The sequence below is a fragment of the Periplaneta americana genome, chromosome 16 (genome assembly GCF_040183065.1).
Source record: "Periplaneta americana isolate PAMFEO1 chromosome 16, P.americana_PAMFEO1_priV1, whole genome shotgun sequence".
NCBI lineage: Eukaryota > Metazoa > Arthropoda > Insecta > Blattodea > Blattidae > Periplaneta > Periplaneta americana.
This window is the reverse complement of record NC_091132.1, coordinates 100,492,963-100,511,111: the sequence shown is the minus strand read 5'-3', so window position 1 is coordinate 100,511,111 and position 18,149 is coordinate 100,492,963.

Here is an 18,149-nt window from a genome sequence, read left to right as displayed (position 1 = left end):
AATAGCGAAATATGAACACATTCGCGAATTATTATTATTGTGTCGGTTTATAGCGAATTTCATATTCTGAGTTCTTTTTTCGGACTATTTTTTTCTTTTGAATTTGTTATAATATCGAAGTAGGCTACATTACATGGTATTCCAGATGTTCTGATTGCATTAGTGAACAAAAAAAAGACGGAGAATTCAACATTTCACTAATAATTTGAAAGTGTTAATTTGAGGGCTGCAATTTTTTTTTGTGTTTAATGCATGTGTGTTAAATACAGTCTCAATCCAACAAATATTGTCTATTGGCCATACCGCACCTTTACCAGAATCCAACGAACCTTTAATATTAATTATTTGGAAAGTAATATTCATACTGAACTAATACTCCAATTTGAAAAAAACTGTATTTTTTTTTAATTTCCATTAATATCAGCCAAGAGTACAAATCAATCTCTAACAATCTCCGCCGACACCAGTGTTAAAAAACACAAATGATAAAGTTTATCTCCATAAATACCTGCCCCTGGAAATAAGCTTCAATAATATACATAGGCTCTTTCTTCTATAGAAAACGCAACCATATTTCTGAAACACACTATACACTGGACTGTTTACTTCACTGCTAGCAGACTTCGAATGTAACAGCGGCCGTAAGTTTGTGTGGCTGACGGGAGCAGGAACATTAGTGAAAGGGGTGGGAATCAAGTACATTCAGAAACGCAGGTAAAATAAAAATGAAAGTAAAAATAAAGAGATGTCCCTGTAGATAAGTCGATGTTAACACGCAATCGAAAAAAAAAAACAGGCAGAAACTTGAGTGGCATTAGAGAAAACAAAGGTATGTGTCAAAAATGCTAACCTATCTATGCTGTATCTCCGATAAAGGTTTTTATTATTGTTTTTGAAAACTCACCTATTTAAATTAATGTAAAGTCTGCGCTTGGTGGGTTGCACAGGGTTTCTCTATAGGGCTACATGGCCTTAGCGTTGATAGGCCAACACGTAAATCATCTTCACGATGTATCAGTCTGTTCCTTTGTTTAGATTTCACTATTTTTATGATAAAAAATGTTGATTCACACAAGTAGACGTTTAAAATGGTAGCAAAATATTTTGGCTCTCTTTGCAATTGTGGGATACTGACATCGCACATAAATCCAAAAAGATTGCTCTGAATTGTCTAGAAATTTTGTTTTCATGACATAATCACATGACAAAACATTTCCGCATATAAGACACTCGGAATTTTGTTTATATTCATTTCCATGCTACGTAGGACCATATTGCACGTATTCATTGCCATTGCTATTATTTATCTTAATTATTGAACTTTTCAGGATTTTTCACTGTTGTAAACTTTAATTGTCTTTATGCTCGACCATGCCGAAATGTAGTAATGATACACCTGGTAGCAGTCCTTTAATGCATGTCATTAAAGTACACCTACTCATTAAAGTTCAGGTGTTTTCAGCCAATGACAACTCAGCTTACAGGTGTTCAGCCAATAACGAGTCAGCTTTGTACCGTTATAAAACCGCAAGTATCGATTATTCTCGGATATGCAATCGAAAGAGAATTAGCGAAAAGTCACGGAGGCTGGAAATCTAATACTGTCGCAGAAGGTTATGTTCTGTTACTATAATAATTAGCGTTAATTGTAAATAATATTCAAATAAATTCAATTTGTCATCTCGTTTTTCAATGTCGAATTCAATAATCAAAGTTATACCAAGTTTAACGGGATTAAACAAGGTCAGTGACATTATTGTTCCTCGGAAAAAATCAATACTTTCGCGTCTGCGCACATCTCACAATTCACGACCTAGAACAAGGTCACTTCCGATCTTGTCAGATACGAATAAAATGTATACATCTGAATACTGTAATTTCAAGTTAGAAATATGGTCGAGCATAAAAAGTCGTATGAAACTCGCCTATAATGGTAATTAAGAAGCTCGTATGAAAATTATGAAACTCGCTTGCGCTCGTTTCATAAACATCCATACTCGCTTCTTAATTACTATCATTATAGGCTCGTTGCATAATGTACTATTAACTGAACATTACATTTAATACATTATATAAATCTATTATTATCTGGTATGCTTTTCGCTTACATTATTTGAAATAGCACTGCTGCCATCTGACCCACAACTTGATTCAGATTGTCTATTTCGAATTAAAAATTTGTCCATGATAAAATCTAAATAAAGCACTTTGATAAAATAGTCGCACTATCATCCGCACACACGTATCTACTGAAACTGACAATATATGTTCTGACGATTCTAAACTCTGTTTATTACGAAGTGGAAAGCAGTGTTGCCAACGCAGAATTTCATTCACCGCTGCACAACCTTAAAAAACTCGCTAAATTGTAATTTGAAATCTCTAGATTTTTGTTTACAAATCACTTCCTAATTTGAAACACAAACTATTACAGTTTTAGGAACTGGAAAATGTTATATAAATATGGACTAACTTATGGAAAGTGTGTATCACTTTGTAGGCCCTATGTTCTATGCAAAATCGTCTTCATCCTCGTACAGACTTTTACGCGGCATATTTCTTTAAAATTGAATGAAGTAGATGTAGAATATACTGGACACTTCGGAAATAATCATATTCACAATCACACCAGTCGGTTCGAAATCTGATTTCACACCGAGTTGGAGACGAACCTGCCAACAATGAGCGTGGTTTTCAGTATTAAGTATGTCCGTGTTACATGAACTATAATGCGGAATGATAAATTAAATAATATTGTATCATAAATGAAAATAATAATTGAGTTCATTATCTTAATTTATGATTAAATATTGTCCTACTTCAATTTATTTACAAAAAATAATGCATAGACTTACATTAGACGAAGAGTTTAACGAACGCTGCGTACATTATTTGTACAACAATGACTGAAGCAGAAAATGGACGTGGTTGCATCAAATCGAGTTAACATAAAACGATATTTTATACTCGCACAATGAAAAAGTGTGATAATATATTCTAAACTCTGGTTTATGACTAACATTGTTGTCCGCAAGTAGGCCTACATATTAAAGTAATTATTATAACATCTTTACAGAAAAAAAACTTAAAAATATCATCTCTCTCTGTCGGAATCATCAAAAAACTCCAAATAAATAGCTAGCCGCTGATGGTAGTCCTGAAAACACCAGATTTAGCTACAAAACGGCTGACATTGCAACACTGGTGGAAAGTGTAAACGAATTACTAAACATTGTTGCCGCTGTTCACTTTCTTTCGAATTCTCGCCAGGCAGAAAAATTAAACTGAGCATTGTTGCAGGTGTTCACGTTTCATTAGTAAAGTCTGTCTCAAAATAAAATGTACCATATCAAAGACTTCGTTGTAAAGAGACTTTCTGAATGGCATACAAATTTGTTTTTAAATTCCAAACTTTCGCGACACACTCCATGAGGTTGCGGGATGCACCTGTTGGGAACCCCTGGGTTAACTGATAGCGGAGTAATGGGTGGAGGTGGGGGAACAGAGTAGGATTTGTTTACTTCTATTCACTGTGGTGTCTGTCTAAAACTTTAAATATGGTTCATCTGAGACATTTTGGACAACGCGAAGTAATTGCGATACTGAAAGCGAAATTTAATTGGAACAAATTTTTAAATATACAATATTAACTTTCTTTCACAAAAAATAAAATGAAATGAAATTAAATACAAAAAAAGCTTACAAGAAAAGGCAAAATGCATTACAATTGCTGGGAAAAAAATTCGGCTTTCTTTAATTAGGGACTCAAAATTTATAACATGATTTTGAGGTATAATAATTATATAAATTATCAAAAAATTATAAGATGTACGAATTCAAATTAAAAATGAAAGAGACATTCAGAATAATTACGTAATATAAATTAGTATATATTTGATTGATATATTTGAAATAAATATCTTGTGATTTGATTATACTTTATTATAATTCGATTCTCAGTTTCCTCTATTTTATTGTAAAGTTACCCTACAAAACTTTCATTTTGATTTCTTACTGACATTAAATTCTCACTAAATACTACAATATTTGAGTTATTTTCATTTTAAACTAGCTATGTCCGTGCGCTTCGCTGCACTTGTTATGAATAAATATCACTGACTCAAATGTATTATATTTTCAAATACAGCTTTGTTATTATTAGTGAATAATTAGTTTATTATATCTTATAAGTCGTTTGCTCTTCAATTATTTCCGAAATTGTTTTTAGAGCTATGAATGTAACTGTTATTACCATGTAATACTTTCTGGAGTTGTTCAATTAATTTTACTTTTAATCTTGGTACTACGTTAGACCTAACAGCGTCTCAATAAGAATATATTTGTAAGAACTGAAGGTTGTTTCTCTCAGCTGAAAGAAGGCTTTGTCACCAAACTATACCATTTTGAATAAGGTGTTGTACTGCCCTATATTATTTAAAACGTGTGTCTATAACGGATGTATACTACTGGAAGTTTTTAATTGATTGTGGGAGCACTTATCTCAGGAAGAAAAGCTTTTCCAACAGAGCACATTATCCGCATCATTAATTACTCAATTTTTTGCATTGCATTTATTATATATTTTATCCATTTTACCTGTACGAATACGATTAAAATGAGCATAATCAATATTTAGATCGTAATGGAATGCTAACATACTATTAATGCATAGGTACTAAATCTCCTCTTCGCTCTCTAGTTCTAGCAATACGCTCTCGTTGTTCGTTAATTCTCTGAGAACGTTCAGCACTGATTTCTCTTTGTCGACCCTGGTAAGTTCGAACTCTCTTATTGACAAGTCGTTCAAAGCGTTCGATGCTAGCTTCTCTTGCTCGAACCGCTGAAATGTTTCGGATGAGAAGAATGCAAGAATACCCCGAATTTGCAAAAGAAGCTGTTACATTTTCGATAGCATTTGCAACATCGTATTAATTCAGAATAAATCTCTCATTTATGATTGTCAACAAAAGCGAGAAATGTTCTTGAAATTGAAAATATCAGTGTGTGTGTGTATCTTATACAGAGTTCAAATTTTAGAAGCTACTCTCTGAAAAATAGGCACATTTATCTGTAGTAATGTCACGAGAGGTCTGAGATTTGCCGATAAATCCACGAGCGAATAAATCCGCGAGCTATCTCAGACCTCGAGTGACATTTATTAGGAATATTTCGTGAATAAAATAAAAATGTAAATAATATATCTCTAAAATTCGATCACAAAATGTTAATAATTGTATATTAACGAATACTTAACCTATTCACACATTGTGAAGTTGAAATACTCATAAATGAATATCGATTACTGCAATAAAGAAATTCCATGTTATTATTCAGTAATGCCAATTGCGAAAAGCGAAATACAGGCTTAACAATGTAAATTACTTGTACTACACTTTTCTGTTATTATTATAACATAAATACATTTTCATTATCTGCTGAAATCATAATTTAATTTAACAGTAACAGTGAGGACAGCTATATACCAATGCTTATGTATTCACAGCGAGACATGTTGCTACACAGTGAAGCCATTTCTGAATAGATAGGCCTAATTAATTCACGAATTTTATTACGCCATACGGAAGGCAGTTTGATCAAAGACCTTATTACTATGCAAGATCTTTAAGTTTGACATGCGATGATGTTACATAAATTTGAACATCTGACTTTCTATTAATTGTTTCATTTCATTCACAAAATACAAATTTTATAGGCTACAATTTATAGATTAAGTTACCTGTGGAAGCAGGACCAATGTCAGCTGTGCCTTATTTCGACCGTTACTTACAATCAGTGCTACACGAAAGCACTTTTTATAGCTCGACGAACGCATTCTCGCTGTAGTGTGTAACGGAACTAAAGCTGCATCTACACAGTTCAATATTCCATTCGCGTATGCGTGCAATCTGAGAAGAATATTGAAAGAATGAGGTTTAAAAGGTACGTTCAATTAAGATGCATGAAGATTTTGTGTCTACATGGTGCGCCGTTTTGAACGTCGCGTCGTCTTCACTGCGTAAATATATTAATTAATATTAAATATCAATCTTGCATTCATTGCTTTAAAGTTGAAAGAAAAGTTTAACCGTGTATTTGCATCTTAATGTATTCATGATGATCAATTTACGGGGAAACAGTTGGCGACAACGACTAAAGAAAAGAACGATCATGCGATAAATTGATAGCGATAAATCTAGCTGCAAAAATTATCGCAAAGTGTGACTGCGATTGATTGGAATTCAAAATTTCATTACACTTCATTGGTCGAAAATGGAATGACGTCATATAAACGAAGTAGTCGCACTAATTATTTTTTACTTTATAATTGCTGATTTGTTTATATTAAACGTTGTTTGTCTTTCTATAAATAACATAAGAATGTATGTTAATAATGCGTTTTTTGTTCTATTTTGTAGATCATTTCGCGATCCCCCTCAGCCATCTTACACGATCCACACTTTAGGAACCACTGGTCTAATGTAATAAAGTACAATTCGTAAACAAATCTACAAGGTTATGAAAAACGACGCCTCTGTACCTATATCGAGAAAACATCAGCTTGATCAAATGTTCAAGATGAAGCAGGTTCCTTGAGCTCAATATTCATGTACTGTAGAAGAACGAAAAGATGAACAGGAACAAGTTATTGTTTCGTATTGACAGAAATATCGAAAACACAGACGTTCACACACACCCACCCACCCATCCACTCTCACTCTCACTCTCTCTCTCTCTCTCACTCTCTCTGTGTGTGTCTGTCTTAGACACACACACACTCACAATGTTTAGGCTATAGGATAATTGAATTCTGACATTTTGACCAAATTAAGACTTCATATTTCCTTACGAACAGTCAAGAAATATTAATGAGATACGTTGCCTGACGACTTATTTGTTAAAAGGCTCATTTATTTTTATTCGAAATGAACATTTTATTTTAAATTTACAAGTTTAAAGAGAAATGTCAATAAAGAAGTTACAAAGACGCGGCGTCTCTTTACTCCACTAATTGGGCATCTCAAAGCGACGTGGCTCAAGAAAAACAGTCTTTGCTCTCTTCCTTTCGGAATTACCATAACTACATACATGAAATGTGACAAAATATCATCAGGAATCCAGGAAAAGGTGAGAGCTTTGAATGTAACACGAAATCGCGACGTTACCCAGGCAACTTTCTTCTCACAAAGTCAAAGTCGAGAGTAACCTCTTACAGTACGCTAACGGGCCAGGTTTGAGTCTTGGCGCAAAGCTTGGGATTTTTAATTGGGAAATCCAGAGTGATACAAGTGGAGGACAAGGTCCCAGGCTAATTTTTCGGTCATTTTTTTGCTCATGTTTAATTTAACATTCTGGCACAATTGGATGCAGCTATATGGAATGCAGGAGGTCTAGCTCATTAACATTTAGACAGAGAGTTATTGACATCCTAGGTAGATGTAGTAGTAATAAGTGAAACCAGAAATAAATTAAACTGACTAGTCTAATTAGAAAGTTACATTTACAGTATACTTATAGTGGAGCCCAACAGAAGAACTTGCACCAGTTATATGTGCCAAAACAAACAGTTCTGAAAATGGATATTGTGCTTTAATTAACTAACAGTCTATAAGTTGCAGTTAAGTACAGCGCTTTGATAAAGTACAACAAAACATATATTTGTAAAACAAATTCCATGTTCACTTTTTTATAAAACACATAGGCCTATTGAGAATATTTCCATTATTTTCTACATAAAATTAATTACGTTGACGCAGGATATATTGTCAAATATGTTTGCAAATAGAGACTGCTGCAATTGGTGAAAGAAAGCTAGTATCTTTTCCCGTAATTCAACAATATTGTTGCCTGTGGATTCTACATAAAGATAGACTCCTTTAACATAAATCATTCACAGGCACGTAGGCATCGGGTGGTGTAAGGTCAGGTGAATGCTGTGAATAGAAAAATATATTTTACGGAAATTATGCGTTCCCCCTAGATCTTATATCCAGATTTCTCGGCCTTATAGGCTTTGACGGTAACAAATTTGTCAGGTTTACTATGCTGTCATCTTGTTGTTACATAAGGAGTCACGTCATAACTTCCATTTGAATTGCATTAGGGACTGAACTGCCATCTCGTGTTCGTTTACGGCGGACGGGTAGCGATCCTGGCGGTTGTTCTCTTCAACATAGGGATGAGCTATTTGTTATGTATTATATGATCTAGGGCAGTCATGTCAATTGATGCCCATAGGAGCAAGCGCGCGCTTTAGAGCTCAGGAGAGCCTGAGCGCTTTACAGCGGAAAGGAAAGAGACAGACGAAAGAGATAGTATATGCCGCTTGGTCGAGCTATGTACAGAGATGGCCAGCACTGGTTCAATAGATAAAGGAAAGAGAACTTACTAAAACTGTTTCCATGTTAATTTTTAGATTTGTCTGAAAAATACGAGTGCATTATAAGAACGGAAGTTTAGATTTTAATGCTCATTTTTCACAAGTTTGATTTTTTGTTCAAAAGAAATAATTTATGAACTTTTTTTTTATAGAAAAGTGAAATTTTCAGATATAGACCTATTTATTTAGTAGCCTTACAGAATGTTTTCATAAATCTAATATACCGTAAATACGTATTACTGAAGACAGTATATTGAAAATTTTGAAAATATTCGCATGGAAATTGTTTTTAAGGAAATGAATTAACAGAGCAATTACTGTTACATCATAAGCAAAAGATATGTGCCCATGTGTTGTATAGCTTCCGCACATTTCGAGAAAATAATTCAATATTCTGATGATAGGAAGTTGCTTACCAATATCACCTTAAAAGCATAATGCGATGAGAGTTTTGCTATGGAATATTAGTTACACTTAAAACATATACAGCACCTAGGTAACTTTGTTTTGTATTGTAATATTGTTTTGATTAGTTTATTGATTACTTTTATAAGGCTAAAGGTACCATCAATATCAATTCCAACTTACCATGTCATACTCAGTCTCTTTTTTTGGGATATCACTGTCTTTAAGAATGACATGTTTCATCCATTTAGTACAGTAGCCTATAGTTGTACTACTATGGAATTTATGTGAATATTCGTTCTTAACTCTTTATTATGTTATTAACATTTAAAACACAACAGGAATATTAAGAAATTGGTGTTAGTACTTTTCTTGGACAGACATTATAGGCGGGATAGGCCTAATATCAAACAGAAAGAAGCCATATAAAAATAACGACATAAAATTTCACGTTCCGTTTGAAGTTTGTGCACCACTGTTTTCTTAATCCATCAGGCTGCTTATTCATATACACAACCCTTCCTCTTTCCATACTTAGCGCTTGATGCCCGCGCACGACGTCAAGGTCAGAAAAATGTGCTTGCTTTGACATCACTGATCTAGGGTTCCCCACAGTGCTCCTGGACTAAAGCGAGAGTTTACGACCACGTCAACAATTTGTAGCATATTCCTGCTACTCGGTGGCGAATTGTGAGCATTTCACGAAAGACACCTGAAAACGTGTTTCAAACTTGGCCCAGCACGTCGAAGTACGTATGAATGGATAGTACCTTTCTGCTTCTGTTGTGAGAACCCCAATTACAGCACTATGCCAAGCACTGAATCTAAAATATGTTCAACTGCTCTGGCAAATAAATAAATATCTGGTTGCTAGGCAAATATACACAGTAATCGAGCGATAGTTTCAGAAAAAGTGCACGCTTTGCAAATGCACACGAATGCTCTTCTCTGCCTTACGCAGTGCAGCGCTGAAAATAAAAGAAGAAGAAATTCCTACAGAAAGGGCATTTCTTGTGTGACAAAATTGAATGTGTAGGGATTAAACATGTGATTCCGTTTCGTGGAATTTCCTACCTAATATTTAATAGTAATAGTCACCGATATAACAAGCGCTCAATAAGGAATAACACGATCACATTTTTAAGCATAGCTACAATTTGCATATAGACAGTCTGTAATTGGGAAGGGAAATTTTGATCTGCTAACATTCGCATTCCATTCAGTGACTACAGGGATCATATCCGCACATAAGCACTTTTCGGAAGAATGAAGTTCAGCTACAAGATTGTTAGTGTGTTAGGTATAAATAATATAAAAGGTTAAAAGATAAAACAGGCTGTGGCAAGACTAAAATGCCAAAGAAGAACATAACTACAGGGGTGAACTCAGTTTTAATTAATTTTAAACTTGCTTTCCTCTCCCCCTTTTCTTTAGTCAATTGTTTCTCTCTCCGTTTCTGCCTTCTTTTCTTCTTTCTTTCTTATTTCGCTATTCCGTATATTTAATCCGCTCACTGATTATTATTTTCTTTCTTTCTTTCTTTCTTTCTTTCTTTCCAACCTTTTTTCTACTTATCCCTTTGTTCATTTTCGTTTATTTATTTTCGTTCATTCTTTCTTTTTCTTTTTTCTCTCCTTTTAGTTTAATTTCTCTGCTTTATTTCTCTTCCATTTGAAGCAAGTCAAATGCCGCCATTAATTAAAAAACAAACTTGTGTTCTATTTGCCTCCCTTGCTTACACTTTTCTTTTGTTTTATTAATGGATTCTTTCTTTCGTTTGTTCGCTCATTCACTGATTCCTTCCATTCTTTAATTAATTCATTTTTTGTTTATTTTCAGTCATTCGTAAATCTTCATGTTCTTCGTTCGCCGTGTTTGCATATTTATAATCCAGTGGGGTGTATGGGAGGATACATAATTAAATAATTATTAATTAATAAAACCATTCTTAATTTTTATTTATTCAATCATATATTCATTGACTTTTAATCAATTAATCAATCAATCGATAAATCAATCAATTAATCAATTAATCTATTCACTAATAATTGTTAACTTTGATATTTATTCCATAATTTTTGTCATCGTCTTTCGTCTCTCTTCTTCTTAATTACCTTTTCCTTCTGTAACTTTTCCCCTGATTTTCTCCAATGTCTCGACTTCAGCTGGTACTTCCCCCTTAGTTCAAGTTTCTTACATTCTCAGTCTATTTCTTTAGTTCCTCACATTTTAGATACTTCCATTTATCTTTCCCATTTTCTAAATTTTTTCTTTGGTTTGTTTTTCCACTTCCGTTTCTTCTTGGTTGCGAGGAGCATAGCTGTCACCTGACGGTTGCAAATTAAACATCTCCTGTCCAGTCCAACGGCTGCTTCTTGGCACATCAGTTTCATCTCCTAGCAGCTGGGTGTGGCGTGCCTCGCAGGGCCGCCGCCAGAGGGCAACTATAGTCCAAGGATAACAGCAAGCTGTAAGATTCGAGAACATAAAAACACTGCTGGATACTACGTTTAATTGTCATGGTGGACATTATCTTCCTTATTGCAGCTCAGTTGCAACGCGAAATATTCCGAAGGTATGTTACATTTTATTCGAACCTCATATTGTACGTGAACAAATGTTGAACATGGAAACAAAATTATACATGAAAAAAACTTTAATTCTGTAAGTTACTCATCATTTTAAAGAGTTTATAACAGCTCGTTGTTTTATACATAAGTGAATGAAAAACAAAATACAGTCAACCCCGGATATAGTGAACTTCTACGGACTTGCATATTTCATTCACTATATTCGAGGTTCACTATATCCGAAGTATCTCTCCCCTAACCTTAAATGACAGAAATGAACGAAACTGTGGACAATAAAATAAAATATTTCATTTTTGTAGAATGAATTCCAATGTATACCAGTGCTGCTCATCGGAGTGACTACTACCGCGGAGGAATCGGAGATTACGAATAAAGCTCTCCACCGGTGATCTCCGGTACTACCGTAGGTGGAACAGGGGACATACGGAGGGATGCGGTGGTTCGGAGCGAAGCGACAGTTAGCTCAAGGACGACCGGTGCGTACGGACTGACGGTAGTTGTGAGTGGAATAAAATGGCACCAAATCTGATATCCGTTGCATGGAAATTCTTTAATTTAGTTGAAGTTAATAATAAAGTCGCACACTGTAAACTTTGTGGGCGAATTTACTCTAAGGGTGGTGGAACTTCGAATTTGTTAGACCATTTGAAGCGATCGCACAATCGCGAACTTGATGAAAACAATTACGCAAAACATTTGATAAGATTTATTTTTAAATTGTTTCAGTGCTATTGTTCCCAAAGGCCCACAGTATAGGAAAAAGTCTTGAAATTTCTCTAAAACGTAACTTTCGAGGCAATAAAAAACATACGAAATATTTAAAAGACGACTTGAGTTAATATATTTTGCTGTTTAGACAACTTGAGTTATATTTTACTGTTTGGATTAAAATATTGAGTTTCTGAATGAAACTAAAGAAACATGTGGTAATAATATAATTACAATTATCCTTAAGTTGATAACCGCTTATATTTTTATTACAGAGAAAGAGTGGCGCGTTTTAGAAGAGGCAGTTCAAATACTGACACCCTTTAACACAATAATCACAATCCTGTCCGGTGAAGAATCTGAATAAATTATGTTGGACAGTAAACTTTAACCCATTGATAGCCCACGTTTCTTTTATTCCATTCTAAAGCTCCCTTAATATATTTTACGTTAAACTAAACCGATTAGAATAATAATTGACAAACACTGTTTGCGATTAAACGAGAGTTTTTAGGAGAACTACAGTATAAATGTTTACATTAACTACTGAAAAGCTTTACTTCTGCGTTAGTTTTGCAGTTAAATTGAATGTTATTAATTTGATCAATGACATAAAACTAATACACCTTTCCACATTTACTATGAATTTCAAAACTAGAAAAAATCTGTCAGCTAACGTAGCACTTCAAGCAAAACAAGAAAAACAAAAAAAGAGCCGAAGAAAGAGAGAGAGAGATCAACATAAAAGACAGAATAAACAACAACAAATTACAACTTATTTTAAAAGATTCGCGGACGTCAGCGGACTCGAATCACTACCTGATCCGATTAAAGGAATGCTCAGCGGATGGTGTATGTCTGCGACACAGCACATATACAACCTGTGCTGCATCAATCGGAGGTAATCCGGAGGTCTCCAATTGAAAGCGTGCAAACAACTGCTCCGGAGAAAACCTAATCATAAGCAGCACTATTGTATACTGAATACTGTTACTAACAGTTGATTTACTTAAACTATGCTGTCGACCCACGTCCGCTTGCGAAAGGCCGCGTTCAATGTCACTTATTCGCCTTACCTTCCAAAGAAAACACTTTACACTTCTATATTTTTATACAGTACGTTCACTGTTGGAACACTAGAAACAGACTGATCAGGTAGAAATGACAAACGCTGTTATGATGTGACTGCGTACTCAGCATTGGGATTTCCCGGGTCACTTAATGGAAACTGGGAGATGGTTGATGGAGTATGAAAGCCATCGAAATCTTACCTTCATTTATGCTCTGGACATAATGTCCGTCGCCTTTTAATAAAAGAAGGCAATTTTATTTTCCGTTGTTTCGATGCTATCCTCATAATGAAAATGTTTCTGAGAATAAAAGGCAACCCTTTGACGGTGGAGGATTAGAAAATATAACAGTACACTAGAGTGCCTGAGAACAGAACGTCAACCCTTCGACGGTGGATTGAGGTAAGGCCGTCACGTGTTGCCTCGATTTACAGTACAGCTCATTGTCTAGGAATCACTAATCCTACCTTTGTCCTTTGACTAAAGGAGTAAGAAACTTAGGCTGGTATTCATAGTCGACACTTTCGATTAAAGTGTCCTTTGGAAGACGCAAAGTATCACTTTTCCGTTGCACAGTCGACACTTTGGTGCAAAGGAGCACTTTGGATGAAAGTGTAGTTCCGACCACACTTTGAGCCGAAAGTGGCACTTTGTATAAAAATGGCGGACGTCTTGGAAGTTGTCGCATTATTAGAACGTGCGGAAGAGATGGCACAATTAGTGGACAATGTACAAATTAGAGATAGGCCTAAAGACAATCCCGTGGAATTTTATAATGATATAGAGTTAAAAAAACGGTTCCGATTTGATAAAGAAACTTATTGAGATTGCTTATATTTTCGATGACTGGTTGACAAAAACGAATAATAGACGTTTGCCAGTGCCTCCAATAATACATTTATTGACTGCATTAAAATTCTATGCTACAGATATGTACCATACATTAATATATATAATATTATAGTTCAGGTATTTCTGTAGTAACATTCGTATATTTATAACCTCAATTCGATGAAGTGATATGTAGGTAGATATGCCTATATAACCTATTTTTTATTACTGAAACGAATTTTTTAACTTAAATAATATTAAACTAACTTCAATCTAATGTAGGCATAATTATTTTAAATTAGCATTGAGAGACCTCACGTGCCTGCCTTCCAAGCAGATTCCATAATTATATTGGGTTTAAAATGATTTTGATTTTTGTTGACTACCTGTATTTTGAGATAAGATTTATCTTGATGTTGATATAATCATTACTGTTTTGATACCGGTAATATATATTTTCACGCCGGTAAGCAATACATCTACTGTCTCTAGTTCATGTGCAGTCATAACTTCACCATGAAAAGAGATCTCATACTATTAGACCTATTTTGTTTTGCATTATAGAAACAGGATAGGGACCGATGGCGGGCTTATGTGAGGGCGGCAATGAACCTTCGGATTCCTTAAAAGCCATTTGTAAGTAAGTTGTAAGTATTATAGAAACATTTGGCATTCAAAATATTCCTGAAGAGCAGGCAATAATGGAAACGAGAGAGAGAAAATAGTAGTAGTAATAATAATAATAAAAATAATAATAATAATAATAATAATAATAATAATAATAATAATAGGAGTAATGTGTTTATCTCATTCTTTTTTTACTTCTATTCACTATTCACGAAAAAGACAAAAATGAAAATAACGGAAATAACACGATATATCAATGAAACAGATACGTATAAAACCTAACCTAACGATATAAATTTAATGATTATATATATATATATATATATATATATAAGCTAATAGAAGATATGTAGGCTACAAAATCTAACCGAACTGTATAAATCAGTGGAACGGATACATAGAAAATCTAACTTAGCGACATAAATCAATGAAAAAGATATGTACAGAACCTAATCTAACTATATAAATTAATGGATCAATTATGTACTGTACAAAACCTAACCTAATTTCACCAGCAGTATCACTAACTATTTAATAAAATGTTATATATCTGAACTGACTGAAATAGTCTAAACTATCGGCAACAAAAAGTAGAAACTGAAATAAAACAACTTTAAATATATATTTTCTTCCTCGCGCAATCAATAGGCTCCCAATTCAAATCACAAGCATTGTAATTTGTAGGTTATACGTAATTAATTTGTTATTGTTTGTTCACTTGTTTTGAAAGGCATTGTGGGACTTCTATTACCAACCAAATTGTAACTCTACACTTTGCTGGCGTAAAGTGACACTTTGTGAAGTGCACTTCTTCAATCGTCTATGAATACCACTAATATGAAAGAGCCACTTTCGTCAAAAGTGTCACTTTCCAAAGTGGTGATATAAAGTGTCGACTATGAATACCAGCCTTAGAATGTTGTTCTCAACAAATTCTTTCAATTTCATAGAAGAAGGTCTGACTTCAAATAAGAATTTGTCAGGATGCAAGGTTCACTATAACCGAAGCGAGGGTTCAGTATAAACGGAAATATTCATGTACTTTTTAATGTATGCGGGTCAGGACCAACGATTTAGGTTCACTATAGCCGAATGTTCACTATAGCCGAGTTCTCTATATCCAGAGTTGACTGTACTTTCCAAATTATGTGTGGAGTTCCGCGCCGTAACGTCGTGTTCTAAGGCATCATCGAGTTACGAAATGAACGCTTGTTGAGAGCTAAGTAACCCAATACTTTTAACCTTTTATATACAAAGAACCAATTTAAAATTGAAGCAAGTGCAAACAGACTGAGTAATTCTTATGGAAGGTACCCTGAATTTGTGCAAACCATTTTCATGTAATGCATTAATATAACTTGTAAATGATTAAAACGTATTACTTTTTTTCGTTTACTTAGTCATTCGACTAGTGAGAAAGTAGCAGAATTAAAAATACATGTCTAGATGCTGTTATTATACATTATGCATAATATGACATATTTGGAAAGGTCACACAAATAATTAAGTGGGCAATGGGTTTAAGACCATCATTTTAGATAAATATACGCGATGATATCTGTAATAGTACATTATGCAACGAGCCTATAATGATAGTAATTAAGACGCGAGGATGTTTATGAAACGAGTGCAAGCGGAACTGACCTTGTGCAATATCTCGTAAATTGTGAGATGTGAGCAGACGCGAAAGTATTGATTTTTTCCGAGAAGCCAATGTCATTGACCTTGATATAATCTAGAGAGTAAAATAAACATTAATCTTGATATAACCTTAAAATTGATTTAGACATGAAAAACGAGATGACAAATTGAATTTATTTGAATATTATTTACAATTAACGCTAATTATTATAGTAACAGAACATAACCTTCTGCGACAGTATTGGATTTCCAGCCTCCGTGACGTTTCTCTAGTTGTCTTTCGATTGCATATCCGAGAATAATCGATACTTGCGCTTTCATATTGCTACAATGGTGTTTTCTGATTGGTGGAACACCTGAACTTTAATGAATAGGTGTACTTTAATGACATGCATTAAAGGACTGCTACCAGGTGTATAATTACTACATTTCGGCATGGTCGAGCATAAAATTATTTATTTAACTTTTCTTTGTTAAAAATGGCCAAACTGAAAGAGCGAGGGAGTTGATGATAAAGCCATTATTACTTTTAATTTCGACAATTTATCAAATATCCAGACTTTGTAGCACCATACCTAGTTTATTATGCTAGTTGTAGTATTTTCTACGTAGTTTCCGATATTCTACTTGTCTATGCCTCCCATTGGAAACACCGACTGTTAATGTCACCTATCCGCAAAGCAAGATTAACTTAGCTTTTCAGTTTCTATCAATGAGAGGTGTGTTCTACGTGCCGTTAGCCAATGTCAAGGCACTTTCGATTTACTTTGTTTCCCCAGCAAGCCAGGAAAGAATTTAATCGGTTCTTTATTACACTTCAAAGTCTTGTTGAAATTTTAGTCCTCGACACTTAGATGCAAAAACAAGTATTTGCATTCACTAAACTACCGAGAATGACATGTGGAAGTAATGGAAAGATGAAAGTGATAGTTCTCACATTAAATCCCTTGGCGATAAACCCTTAGCTGAGTCATTAGATGGCAAGCGATCATAGGAATGAAATTTGCAGGAGGAACTCGAATTTGCCGGTAATTTAGAACCAGTCACCTGACTCGGATGTAACCGGATCGTAAACATAAGAGCGTATTCCGAATCTCAGCGCTGAGCAATCTGATGACATCACGGTGTTCCGAATTTCACCGATGGCGACACTGATGCTCCACCGGTGTCGCACCGGTGCCATCAGCTTGCAGAGGTGGTGGCAGTCTCTATCAGCCGCCATCAGTGAATCTGATTGGTTCTTATATAGGGTGGGAATTAGCAGACGAATGACATCGTGCACTGTTGTGTCATAGCGGTGTGTTCTGCTCTATTGTTTGTAGTGAGCACAACGTAAAAACATTATGTTAATGGCTTATGAGCGAACATGTCAACGGACCAGTTATTACTACCTGTTCAAGAAATAAATTGTTTATGCTCTCTTTTCTTTGAACGAGATGGCAGTACGGAAATTTCGCAAAATTTTGCTATCGTAGCACAGACAACAACTTATACAGTCGCCATGACAGCCATCGATCCTTCCAGCAGTTCTGTTCCTATTTCGCTGCAGCGTGACATCATTGTTGTCCACCGGTCCAGTGAGATTCGGAATACGCTGTAAGTTACAGAGCTAAGAAAGCAATGAAAGAACAAACATGGCAGGATAGCCAAAATAACCGGATAAAACTTACGAGACAGCCGTTGAATCTCGACAAACATTATAGAATCTGACAGAATCGAACTGTTGCTCTCGTTGAGAAGAAGCCGTTCTTTACTATTATAAGGATAAAAAGAAGTCGTGGAATTCTCACCTCTCATCCTTTGTTTCATCAATGTCCAACTTGAGTCCATTTACTTCATTGTCGGCTGCCGCCACACCATGAGTCACACAGAAATAATCTTTTAAAAACTTCCGGAAAC